Source organism: Rattus norvegicus, chromosome 7, assembly GCF_036323735.1.
Source record: "Rattus norvegicus strain BN/NHsdMcwi chromosome 7, GRCr8, whole genome shotgun sequence".
Classification (NCBI taxonomy): Eukaryota; Metazoa; Chordata; class Mammalia; order Rodentia; family Muridae; genus Rattus; species Rattus norvegicus.
Genome location: NC_086025.1, coordinates 64,254,995 through 64,267,379, shown reverse-complemented (window position 1 = coordinate 64,267,379; position 12,385 = coordinate 64,254,995).

Sequence of the window (12,385 nt, the reverse complement as noted above, 5' to 3'; positions counted from 1 at the left end):
TCCTAGAGAAGCCTCCCTGAGCATCTTAGTAAGAAGCAGCAGCACCCTAGACCAAGTATCCTTCTTGCTCACCTCTCAGATCTTCCTCCAGGCTTCCCCTCTCCAGGGAATCTTTTTTTTTTTTTTTTAAACTACTCGGAACCGAAAGCAGTTTGAACCCCATGGGGATTTTCTGTGCCCTCTCTTTTCAAACGCCTTTCAAACGGACACAGCCTTACGCTGCTCTCCGGTTGTTTGGGTACCCACGCTTACTTTTCCTTCATGGAGTAGCTTTTGACCGTGACAGATTTTGGATATTTAATAACCTCAGTGCTTGCTCACGGGAGAGCTTAAAGCATGCATTATTTTAGTGATGCTCAGATCTCTGTAATGAAGACTTCATGGTAATCATCTGCTTTTGTCTTTACTCCATATGTTTTGTCGGGGGGCGGGGGAGGCATGGGGACTTTTTATCTCCTTGATTATGAAGAGAATCTCCTAATGTTTTAATTTTACATTTGGTCTCTGTGGCTCAAAGCACAGTATAATAATTTTCTCTCAGTGAATTCAGAATTGAAAGAGAAGCTAGTTATGATATTGACAGACATTATCCTCTTTCACAGATATGAGTGCTGTTGGTCGGTGAGGTAGACCTTGAATATGACATTGAACCCCAGCTTTTGTAATTTTTGTTTCAAGGTGGGAGGAAGCTGAATTTGTTCAAAATGAAGGCCTGGAGCAATTTCAGTAGGGCCCGAAGTTCTGGTTGATTTTTTCACAAGTAACTAGTGATTATGGATTTGTGAAGATCCACCCATGCTTCTTCTTTTTTTTTAGTATCCATGGTAACCAAACGGCGTATCTTTCAAAGGTTTAATGGGGCAAGTGAGGGAAGTCTCCTTGGTGAGCTGCTTTCAGTTTCCGCCTCTGGTCTTACTAGGACTCCGACCGCCATCAGGACCAACACAGCACAGGAGTTTCTAAGGGAGGACCAGACCCCCAGTTTTCTGTTGTTGAAAAACTGTAAGAGAATAGTTTGGTTAGATTTAGTTAAGATTCAACAAACCTAGAACTAATCATCTCCTCAGCAATCCCACAAATGCAGCCTGCTCTGTCCCACTCAGATCAATTTCTGCTTTGAATTCAGAAAAGTTCAGCTGAAATTTAAATCGAATCTGTAACGAGAAGGATGAATTTTTAATAATATGGAAGATCAAAACCTAGAGAAATTGGAATTTAAATTGGGGTTATCATGGAGCACTCTCTGAGGTAGTTACTGTGTTTTAAGGGGATTGTAAAATTCTCCATATGTTTACAAGGAGGCCATAAAGAGCAATCACCTCAAAACAGGCATTTAAGAAAGATAAAGCAAATTCAGTCCCTCTCCTCTAAAAGCAGAGGAAGGCTACAAAGTAGCAATTTGAAAATGACTGAAGGGTGCCTGTGTTGACCCCTTTAAGTCAGTAGAGGTCGCTCTGAAAGACATATTTCTTACTGGAAAGATAGCTCTGTACTCTTTACCTGTCCAGAGTGCGCTTTAATTTTAACCCGCGTGTGAGAAGACATTTGCTCTGTGGACTGTGACCATCTCGTCCATGCTGCAGCCCCCTGACCCAGTGCATTCTGTGCTCGTGCATGGGCTTAGCATTCCATGCTTCTTGGTGGAAAGGACATTTGTTATGGAAGGCCTGTGAGAAACTTTGCTTGGCTTCTAAGGTGTGGACACCAGCAGTCGGTGCATATGCATATGTTGGTGTGGCTAGCATTCCTTGAATAGATGGCAAAAATGGTAAATTAAAAGCATATGCACTGCATTGCAAGCACTCCCCCCCCCCCCCCAGTGGTTTGGCAGCTTGACAGTTATTAGACAAGGAGGGCAGAGGTGTTCAGAGCCTTTGAAAAAAATTCAGCCCTTGGAAACACATGGGCGAGGCTGGAGGGCGTTTGCAAACTAACAATTGAAAAACAAAAGGGAGTTTTTTTCTCCTGGACAAAGTAAGAATTTCTAAATTTGACTGTGAGAAACTGATGGTTCACAACCAACCAGGGATGAGCATCCTTCCTTGTAATAGCTTAAGAGTATCCCGCATGGGGTTCTTTTTGAGGATTTTGTTAAATGGTTTATGTGCTGTCCTGCCGTAGAGAATCCGGAGTACCTGAACATTGTCTGGGGGATTCCTAAAGTAGATGTCTCCTAAAAGGGCTTTTCTGAAGCAGCTTTGAGACAATTTCTTCTGTGGCTTCTTGGGACTCCTTTGGGAAACATTTTATCATTGACTAACAACACCTCCTCCCCCACCCCGCCCCACCCTGCAATTATAAATAGAACTGCTACAAAATAAAAAAAAAAAAAGCTGTGGGAAGGACTTATATTTTATGGACAGGAGCTTTCAACTCATCAGCTTTTCAATTTATCAACTTTCAACTATCAAGGGATGCAGTAGGTGGACTGTGACCCTGAACATACTCCATAGTAGCATATAATATTTTTACATCTTTTTGCATGTAACCTCTTTAGCAAGCTGTCTTTTGGCCCCATCCCCCCACGCTAGTAAAATGCTTTATCGCTCAATTATTCTTGCCCTTAAAAAAGAAAAAAAAAGCTAATTCTTGTCTCTACATTGTTAGTTTTTAACAGCTCCTTGCTGGATATTGCAGACACAAGTCCTTTGTCAGATGAGCATTTTTCAAACGTTCTCTTTCCGTGGATATGCTATGCTTGCTGTACGGCTTGCCTTCATTTGTCTAACAACATCACTGGAAGTTTTGAGTTTGAAAAAAAAAAAAACCAATGGATTTTGATTCCGTGAAGAATTCTGAAGTAGGAGAGGTGCTGGCGTGGTTGTGGTTGGCAAAAGGAGCAGACAGGACTGTGCGCGAGCTATGTATTTCCTTTAGAATTCAGGGGAACTCTGCTGTAAAGGGACAGTTTCAACTAGCTTTGTGGTGGTCAGATTATGCTTCCTGCCTGTGAGACCTCCGGGTCTGTGATTACACAGAGGCAGTCTTTCAGTCCCTGTGGCTCTGGGCCTTATTCATGGAGGGCACCTGGTAGTGAGTAGGGTTAGTTTTATAAGACATCCTGGACTTGGACAGGGCAACCCAGTGAAACCAGCACCACACCTCGGATGCTTCATGGATGTGGCCAGGGCAACGTGGCACAATCACGGGTGCCACCTTCTAGCTTTCTTTCCATCTCATGTAACCTTCTGTTTGGGAATAGAATGGGAGGGGCTGCCCTGCCTGTCATATTTCAAAAGCTAGTTTGGTGGCCTTGTTTAGAGCCGCCAGATACAATTATGTTTGTCTTGGTTACTTTTCTATTGCTGTGATAAAATATCGTGACCAAGGCAACTTTACAGAAGAAACAGTTTATTTGGGTTATGATTCCAGAGGGTTAGAGTCCCTCATGGCAGAGTGGAGGTAGAAGGCTGCAGTGCTGGAGCACTAGCTGAGACAATCAGAAATCACCAACAGGAAGTAGAGAGAGAAGATGAGAGAGAAGACAGAATGCCCCGAGCCTTTTAAAACCTCAGAGCCTGCAGCCAGTGAGATAATTCCTTTACACCTCCTAGTCATTTCTAAACAGCCATGGACTGGGGACCAAGCATTCAAGTGTCTGGGACTTAGGGACATTTGAAGGTGCTATGGTACTGAGTTCGTTCGACCTTCTGCGTTGTTGAATTCAGAGCATACATGTATTTCTGTGTGACGGACACAGGGTGGGAGTTCATTACTGCCTACCGAATGATAAAAGGCTTTGATTTCCTAAGCAGGTGAGTAGTTTCAGCACAATTTCAAGGGGAGAGATTTCTTGCTTTGAAAGCCCTGTCTATATACCAGACACCTGGTGAGATGAAATCTTGTCTTTTCAGCATGGCTACGATGTATCTGATGTATCCATCCCGTTTGACCCTCTCAGTTTCCTCAGCTTCCAATGTGTTCTGTCACTTCTGTAACTGTGGAGACACAAAGTGGGGGCAAGGCTGGTGTTCAGAGAAGACCCTGTTACCTATTGTTTGCAACATGTGATCTCTTCTAAGCCCCCTCCCCGCCCCCAAAAGAACCATCCAATGGGGGAAACCACTGGAGCTCCAGGCTCTGGTTTGGTTTCTTTTATTCACTCCTTGTTTAGTGTACCTGCTCTTTCCTTCTCATCTGCACAGTGATGAGAATTTCCCCAGTTGCTTTTCTAGAAGGCTGCCCATTCCTGCTTTGAAGCTCCTAGTGAAGGAAGCACACATCTCTTGCTCTTGTTTCTCCAGTGTCTCCTTTCTCTGGCTGTCATGGTGTTTAAGATGAGCATTTTAAATACTTTGGGTGTCCATTGAACGGCTGGCACTTTAATTACAAAGGGTCACGGTGAGTGTGTTGCGCTGTCTGTCCAAGGACCTTCCTTTCTTCACAGTGCTTTACCAATCCTATCCAGATCGCTCTGGTAAATTCTCCTTTCTTTCAAAATATTTTAAAAAAATTCTTCCAGAGTTTAATAGTAAAAAGAAATTATTGAATAGATTGTACTGCACCAAACAAGGACACTTATGAAAAATTTAATACCACAGGGAAAGGATGGCTGCCACTTCTTCATACATACAAAATTCAGACAGCATGATCACAAGCACATAAACTATAGCCAAAAAATTATGGGTTATCTCGGGGATAAGGAAAGCAGGCACAGGAATGAATATGAATTTTTTGAGTTAACATTATTACCCGCCCCCCCCCGCCCATTTTATGTGGAGAGAAATGTTTTTGCAAACCTTCTTGCCTTAAGACCATGTCCAATTCCACTTATTTCCAGTAGGGGTCACTGTGGTTCTTCAGCATTTCAAAAATTTTATTTATTTATTTCTGTTAGTTTTTTTTTTTTTTTCCTTTTTTTTTTCTTCCCCATTTGGCATCCCCGTTAGAAGGGGAGAAAGGCATTCTGTCATGGTTATTATTTTTAGCAAAGTTAAGGGAAATGTTAAAATGATAGCCTCCTTTTTTTTTTCTTTTAAATTACAAAGAACCCTTTGCAGAGCAATTGAACTTCTCCCGGCTTCTTCATCCCAGAATGTAACTATCAGAAACATTTCCATCTTACACGATGACCCGAATTTAATTTATTAGTGTGGAGTATTACCCCTCTTCCGTTTATTCTGCCATTAAGACGACACTGCACTTGTGTTTGCCATGGTGTGACGGAGGCGGGCTACCCGTTTCCACTTGCAAATCCGTGCCCCTCTTTTCATTTCTTTCTTTCTTTTTCCGGAAGGTGGCTTCCCAGCTGTACAGTTATGAATAATGAAGTATGGAAGCTAATTAACGACACACGAGATATGCAGACATAAGGACCGTTTCTAAGGTCGTGTAGGAGATCCAGCAAATTCGGACATTGTTGCATCTTTAAAAGAATCCCCTCCCCGACCCCTCCACTGCCTGTGAACTCAGCAGAGATAGAGACTAGGCTTTTGTTTGAGAAAAAAAAGATCATATATTAAGAATTAGAAGTGGAAATATAGCCTCCAAAGATTAAGAAGATGCATGCTGAGTATAACATCCAAGTGCCCCAGCAATGTGATCACCAAGGTTCTTATTTCCCCTCCTGGATCTTTAACCTTATTTCACTAGGAACCAAGAAGCCTTAAATATGATATTGCTTTGAAAAATCTCATCTTTTCCTCTCATCCTCTTTTTACTACTTGCAGCCTTGAAAAATGCTGTCCCGATCACCTTGCAAGACCATTTTCCATCTCGCAGCCTGGGGCCATTTGCTTCCCGGCATATTCTTATTCCTACAGCATTGTGACTACATCTGCAGACGTTTCCCGACTCCAACTGCCTCTCAATGCACTTCGAAATCGATTCTCGGGTATTTGTCATAGACCTCATCTTTAGCAGGATATTTAGAGGTATCAGCTAGGCACTACAACCTAGAACTCCATCAGTCACCCTTTACAGTCAGAGCGAAAGTCTTTGACAATATGCCTAAGTTTTGTCTCGGGCACACTGGTCCATTTTCCCAACTTTGCTGGAAAGTACGGAGGCTTGGGCAGCAAGAGGCAGGCAGGGCAGACTGCTGAGGGGCTCCGCTGGGTTTAGATGGAAGCTTTACTCTCTGTCTGTTAGCTGCACTTCCGGCAAAACCAATCTCCATCTCTAAAGTGAGGAGAACAATTGCAGCAGGAAATAGTAAAAGGTGAAGCACCGTCCCACACTACCACAGGCTAATTTCTGGCCCCAACGGTCTTGCTGCCTCCACCACTGGCTCCAGCAGCGACTGCCCATCTTGCTAAGTTCCCATGGCGGGTCGCTGCCATGCCAACCCCATGCAATGACCACCTATCTTGTGGTTAACTGTCACAATTCCCAGTAACCCAGCAAAGTCAAAACTCTAGAGGCTTCTAAATTATCAATTAGAATTATATCAGTAAATTCTCACCCCACAAAATGTCCACACAATAAACCCAGAGCCAATTGATATTGATATAACTACCCACCTAGAAAAGACAAATTGTCCTGCAATTATCCATCCCTTATAAGATATTCATAGCTACCTGTGGCTATTTAAAGCCACACAGAACTGGGTCGTCCTTCTCTTCCTCCATCTTCCTTCCTTCTCCCCTTTTGTGCCTGCCTTCACCCTATACCCTCACGTCATATAGATGTCAACCCACAAATAATGGTTGTCTTGACACAATTAACAATGAGTAGGTAAGATTTTTCTTTTGTTGGGATAGCTCCTTAAGTTTTCCCCTTCAAAGGATAGTGTCAGCATTCTTTTCATAATCCTGAATCATCAGAAGTGATTTAAAGATATTTCCTTGGAACTGTCCCTTGTTGGTTGTCTCTCCTTAAGTCTAGTTTTAATATTCAAACTTGTCAACTTTTGGCAAGGGGGTGGTATGCCACAGTGGTTTTGAAATTGGTAAAACAGGAATTCTAGCCCTATTCTAACACTAACTTGCATGTGACTTTCATAATCCCAATTAGATTAATTTCGAGACCATTAAAATGAGGATATTGATGATGGTAAATGAACTAACGCATATATAATAAGCACGTTGTTTGTGGGGGATGATAAGTACTTGGCACGTGGTTAGAATGATAAGTAATAATAACAGCTGTATCGGGTCACGTGAATGCCATGCCACTGTGGTGAAGGCGCATTTGACGAGGAGTGAGCTACCAAAGCTGGATACACGTCGTGGATGTGCCCTGGTCTGCAGGAAAGAGTCCCTGTTGTCACAGAACTCACCTTCCAGAGCAGGGAGAGAGGCATGGTTACCCCCTTTCCCTTCAGAGACTGAGACACCATCGTAGCCCAAGGCTGGCTATGTGGGATGGGGCCGTTCTAGAGCGTGTGGTCAGGAAGCCTCTGTAACCAACTGGCATTTGAAGAGTCTGATGATGGAAAGAAATCAGCCAGGTAAAGACTGGATTGGGGAATGATATGGAGGAGGGAGCAAAGATCCCAGGGGGGACCAGGTTTGTGAGGCTGAAGTAGCGGGCTGCTGGGAAAACTTCAGACTCAAACCATGATACACACCTTGATGAGGCTTTTCCTCACCCCTCATACTTGAGAAGACTCCTGGCTCTGAATGCCTGCCAGAAGCACTTTCCTGAGCCTTTCCCATCATGCTTATCTTCAGAGAAACTCACAGTTTCCCATGGTGTCCTTCTAACTGCAAGCTCTCCAGATCCAGGGTCTAACCTTCCTTTGAGAGCCTAGCCTAGCCTAGCCTGGTGCACTCCTTTTCCAGCAGGGTAAGCAGGTTCGCACAGAGGAGGTAGTGGGATAAATAACAAATGTCAGGTGAAATTTTACCAGGACAGAGAGGAAAACAGAGGGCGTCTGTCTTTGCCATTGGACACAGCTTCTTGAAGTGGATGAAGTAGATGCCATCTTCCTGAAAAGCATCATTGGCCAACCAGGACTCAGAGTCAGATCATTGGCCAACCAGGACCCGCTTAGAGTTGAGTCATTGGCCAACCAGGGCCCACTTAGAGTCAGATCATAGGCCAATCAGGGCCTAGTTAGAGACAGAAAGGAAATAAGCACAAAGTTTTCTGTGTGAACCGGATAAGATCTAAGCTGTTATTTTCTACTTTGATCTTATTAGCTTATTAATAGGGAGATTAACAGGATTGAGTAACAGCATATGTAAATCAGCTAGTATTGGCTAGCTTTAATTAAAGATTATGATTAACTATTCTAATCCTCATAATGACTAGTGAAACAACGGCCCTCTTTTCTCTGCCTTGTGTGACCTGAGACAACACAGGCATGGCCCTTGACGTCGCGCTTCCCTGTGAGAAGTGGTCAAGAAATGCCAGCAATTATTTTCCTGTTGATATTTATTAAAAGTCAACCAGTAATTAGCATGCAAATCTTATTTAAGGGAAGCCGGCTAGTTCAGCCTTCCTGGAACAATGAAGCTATAGAGTAACTGCGCGGTCTGTGGTCAACCATGTGTGTGGAAGTTGGAATAGATGGGTTCCGGGCTAAGTGCGAGTTTCTGTTACATTAGCTGTTTTAGTGTAAGGCTGTTCGAGAAAATCCAGTAAGTCTACGTTTTCCTCTATTGGCCAATCTCATCTTTTCTGAATAAATCAAAAAGTGCCTGATTGGGAAAGTGACTACTTTTGTGTTATTAAGAAACATGGGCTGCTAGAGGACTGGTTAAGACGCAGTGAGGTGGAGATTGTGCTTTGGGAAGACAGATGCTATTTTCATGGGTACCACAGGTTACGACTGCAAGCTTTCTGGGGCCTGCGGAGGCTCTAACGGCCTCAGCTCATCGTTGAAAAACAAGTTTTGTCATCTCTCGAACAGGTGCTTTTTAACTTCTAATTATCCAGCATAAATAAAACCCACTGGCTGCCCCATATCCGTGCAGCGTTTTGTCTGAATTGCACCGGATCAAATATTTTGTTTATGCCTGGAGGAAAAATGAAAAGCCAGACAACTTATTTTGTTCCAGAGAGAAGCAATTTGACACATTAGAATTTCTTAAAGATATTAAAATGGACACAACTGTTTTGTTAAGTAGGAGGTAGGATTCATGCACATGTTTAAAGTTGAAAAATAAAGCAAAATCTTACATTAAACTGGACTTGGTTCCACTTCACACAGCTTTCTCGGGCCCTTAGGGGCTTAGATTGTTTTCCTCTCGGGTGAACTATTTCAGAAATAATAGGTTTAGGTGTCAAGCTATTATTAACCCTTAGCTCCTTATCTGGTAGAAGTATCAGTTTAGCAGTAGAGGAGGAAAGATAGGCAGAGAGTGGGCTTGGATGGCGGGTTCATGGGGTTGGGTGGGTATGGAACATAAGGTATATTTCCTCTGAGAGATGACAATGACTGGAGACCAGTTTGGACCAGTTTGGAGTATGGAGGAAGAGGCATCCATAAGGCGGTTCCTCGGACCTAAACCTGACTTTGCAGTTTGGCTATGCACCTGTCACAGTGTTTTGAACCCAGGCGGTCCCTCACTCAGCTGTGGAATGCCGGCAACTCATCTGAATCAACCCCCCTCCCGAGGCTTCTCACACCATGAAGCTGGTTGCTACATGATTAGGCACACCATCTAAGTCCTTAGTTGATTAGATTTTGCTTTTAAAAATTATTTATTAGCGTTGGTGGTGGTGGTGGTGGTGGTGGTGGTAGTGCGTACGCATGTGTGTGTATATGTGTGAGTGTGCCTGCATGCATGTATGTATATGTCTGTGTGTGTGTGTGTGTGTGTGTGTGTGTGTGTGTGTGTGTGTGCACTGTATATCATAGCTGGGCATACAGCAGAGGTCAACTTTTAGGAGTCAGTTCTCTCCTTCCACAACAGATTCTGAGCATCATACTCAGGGGTCAGGCCTGCTTGAAGCATTCTTACCAATAGATCATTTTGCCAACCCAGTTGGACACATTTTTTACGGGATCTTGGAGGTCACCCTACTTTCCACACATGGTCCACCTAAGTGAAAAAGACCATCAGCTCCATGGATGTGTGGCTTGCAAGGCTGCCCAGAGTTCTACAGTTAGAAGAGCCTTCTATGCGGAAGGTCTGCCATCTTGAAATCTCTGCACACCCATGCTATACCGGCGACCACAGATTCCATGGTGGACCTGACTCTTATGCTTGCAAATCCAATAGGAGAGAGAATAGGGCCGCTTCCTAGGATTCTTGTGTTTTCTTTTTTATGCTTGTTCTGGAGATATGGCTAACAGAGCTCTGTTCCCAGCCCCCCTTTATGTACCATGGCTTCTCCCCCTTTTAGGCTACTCTAGCTCTGTCTTTAGGCCTCAGTTTATTCCTTATCTATATTCTGAATCTCCATGTTTCCCCTTTAAAGCTGTTCTGCTCTCCATGCAGCTACCGACAGCTAGACATTGTCTCCTGTGTACTCAGAGGCCATTACTGTAACCTCTGCATGTTTCCAGGCTAAGAGCGCCTCTTCTTTAACCCATCATCCTGAATGCTCCCCCACCCCCATTTTAATTGATGCTTTCTCAAAGAGAAGCTAGCTTATTCAGGTAGCACGGATAAAACCAGGGCACAATTAACTTCACATCTAGCTACACTCTTGCCAAGGAAAGGAGCAGGTAAGAACTGGTACCCATAAAAGCCAGTTTAGTCTAAAATTAGCTAAATTTTGTAATTACAAAGTAATTTGAAAATCAAGTAGTTAAACTAAAGCATTGATCAGGAACGGGAGGAAAAGAAAGGAGAGAGTGGAGAGATCCATCGGAAGCAACTTTCCCTCCTTCCCTGCAGACCAGTGCAGATTTCTGAGAGGAAGTAGATGGCCTACTAACACAGGTGCCATGGCTCCTTCCTCAGGCAAAGTCGGACCACATGTCCTGGGGGGTGGGAGAGGAGGCAGCCTGACCAGTGCCCATGCACACCATTTACATACATACATACATACATACATACATACATACATACATACATAGATTCCAGAGATTTTATGTATGGATTATAGTGTTCCAACACAGGACACAACAGGAAACATGAGCCACAAAAGGGCAAGAAAAGGAAGGAGAGCTTGACAGAGTATAACGTCAGGCACTGCTCCAGTGATCCACTTCGGAGAGACAGTGATTTAATATCCACAGAACAGTGGCTTGAATGCATTCAGGGTAGAGGCCTCAGGAAGACCCCCCTTCTCCCTCTCTCCTTCCTTTCTCTCTCTTCCTTCCCTCCCTCCTTTCTTTCTCCCCCTCTCTCTCCTCTTTCTTTCTCTCCTTTCTCCCTCCCTCTCTCCCTCTCTCTTCCTCCCTTCCTCCTCTCTCTGTCTCTCCTGTCTCTGTCTCTTCCTCCTCTCTCTCTCCCACTCTTTTCCTTCCTTCCCAGCTCCCTCGACCCCCAACAGCCTCACTCAGCAAGGGCAGCTGGTCTTTCCCAGGATCAGGGATGTCCCAGGGGGACTCTGGTGTCAGGTTGGTACTCTTTGTCCTTGCTGAGGTGAGGTGAGGTGAGGTGAGGCTGGAAGCATTGTCACTGTTTCTCACCTTTCTTGTGCACAAAAGAACCAAAAAATTAGCTTACCTGAGCATGGCCCTGAAACAATGATTTAGCAGATGGGGCGATGCTTCACAAAGTTGTAATATTCATTGCTGTTGTGCATTCAAAATGGCTCATTAGCAAGAAACAGATCACTTTGTATTGGTAGGATGGGCATTTACTCCGACTCTGTGCCCTATGCCAGGCAAACACCCTCAGGACGTTTGTAGACAAGCTGGGCAGCAAGAGTAACAGTTAGTGGCAAGCTCTTATATGTTACATAGTGAGAGTTTAAGACTGGCACGTTCAAGGGGAATGTAACACAAGCTCTGAACTTAGGTATCTGTATTTGAATCCTAGTTTATGCTAAAGGTCACTTATCTCTTCAGTGTTCTGGTCTATTGACTAGGACATGGCTCACAACTCTCAGGGCTGTTCTGTGGATGTACAGATTGATGTGAAGTTAATGGCTGGCATATGCCTTCAGTGTGTTTTAACCATCAAACATCAGATGTATCACCCATGTTTATGTGGCTTCACAAACTCCCTCCCCTCTCTGTCCCTCCTTCCCCCTTTCCTCATTCCATCCCTCTATTAGCAATCTTAGCAAATCTTAGATGACTGTTCCCTGGAGCTGCCTTGGGGAAAAAGTGTGTGATTCTAGGCAAGAAGAACATTAAACTTGAAAGGACGGAATGAGCACTCAGAAATAGCATAGGGGAAGCCCTCATCGAGTTGAGAAGAGTTGAACTTGTGCTTAAAATATGATAGAGTCATCAGCAATATTGTCTGGGTTTGGTGGTTGTTTATATATGGGTTGGATCCCTGGATGGGGCAGGCTCTGGATGTCCTTTCCTTCAGTCTCTGCTCCAAACTTTGTCTCTGTATTTTCTCCTATGAATATTTTTGTTCTCCCTTCT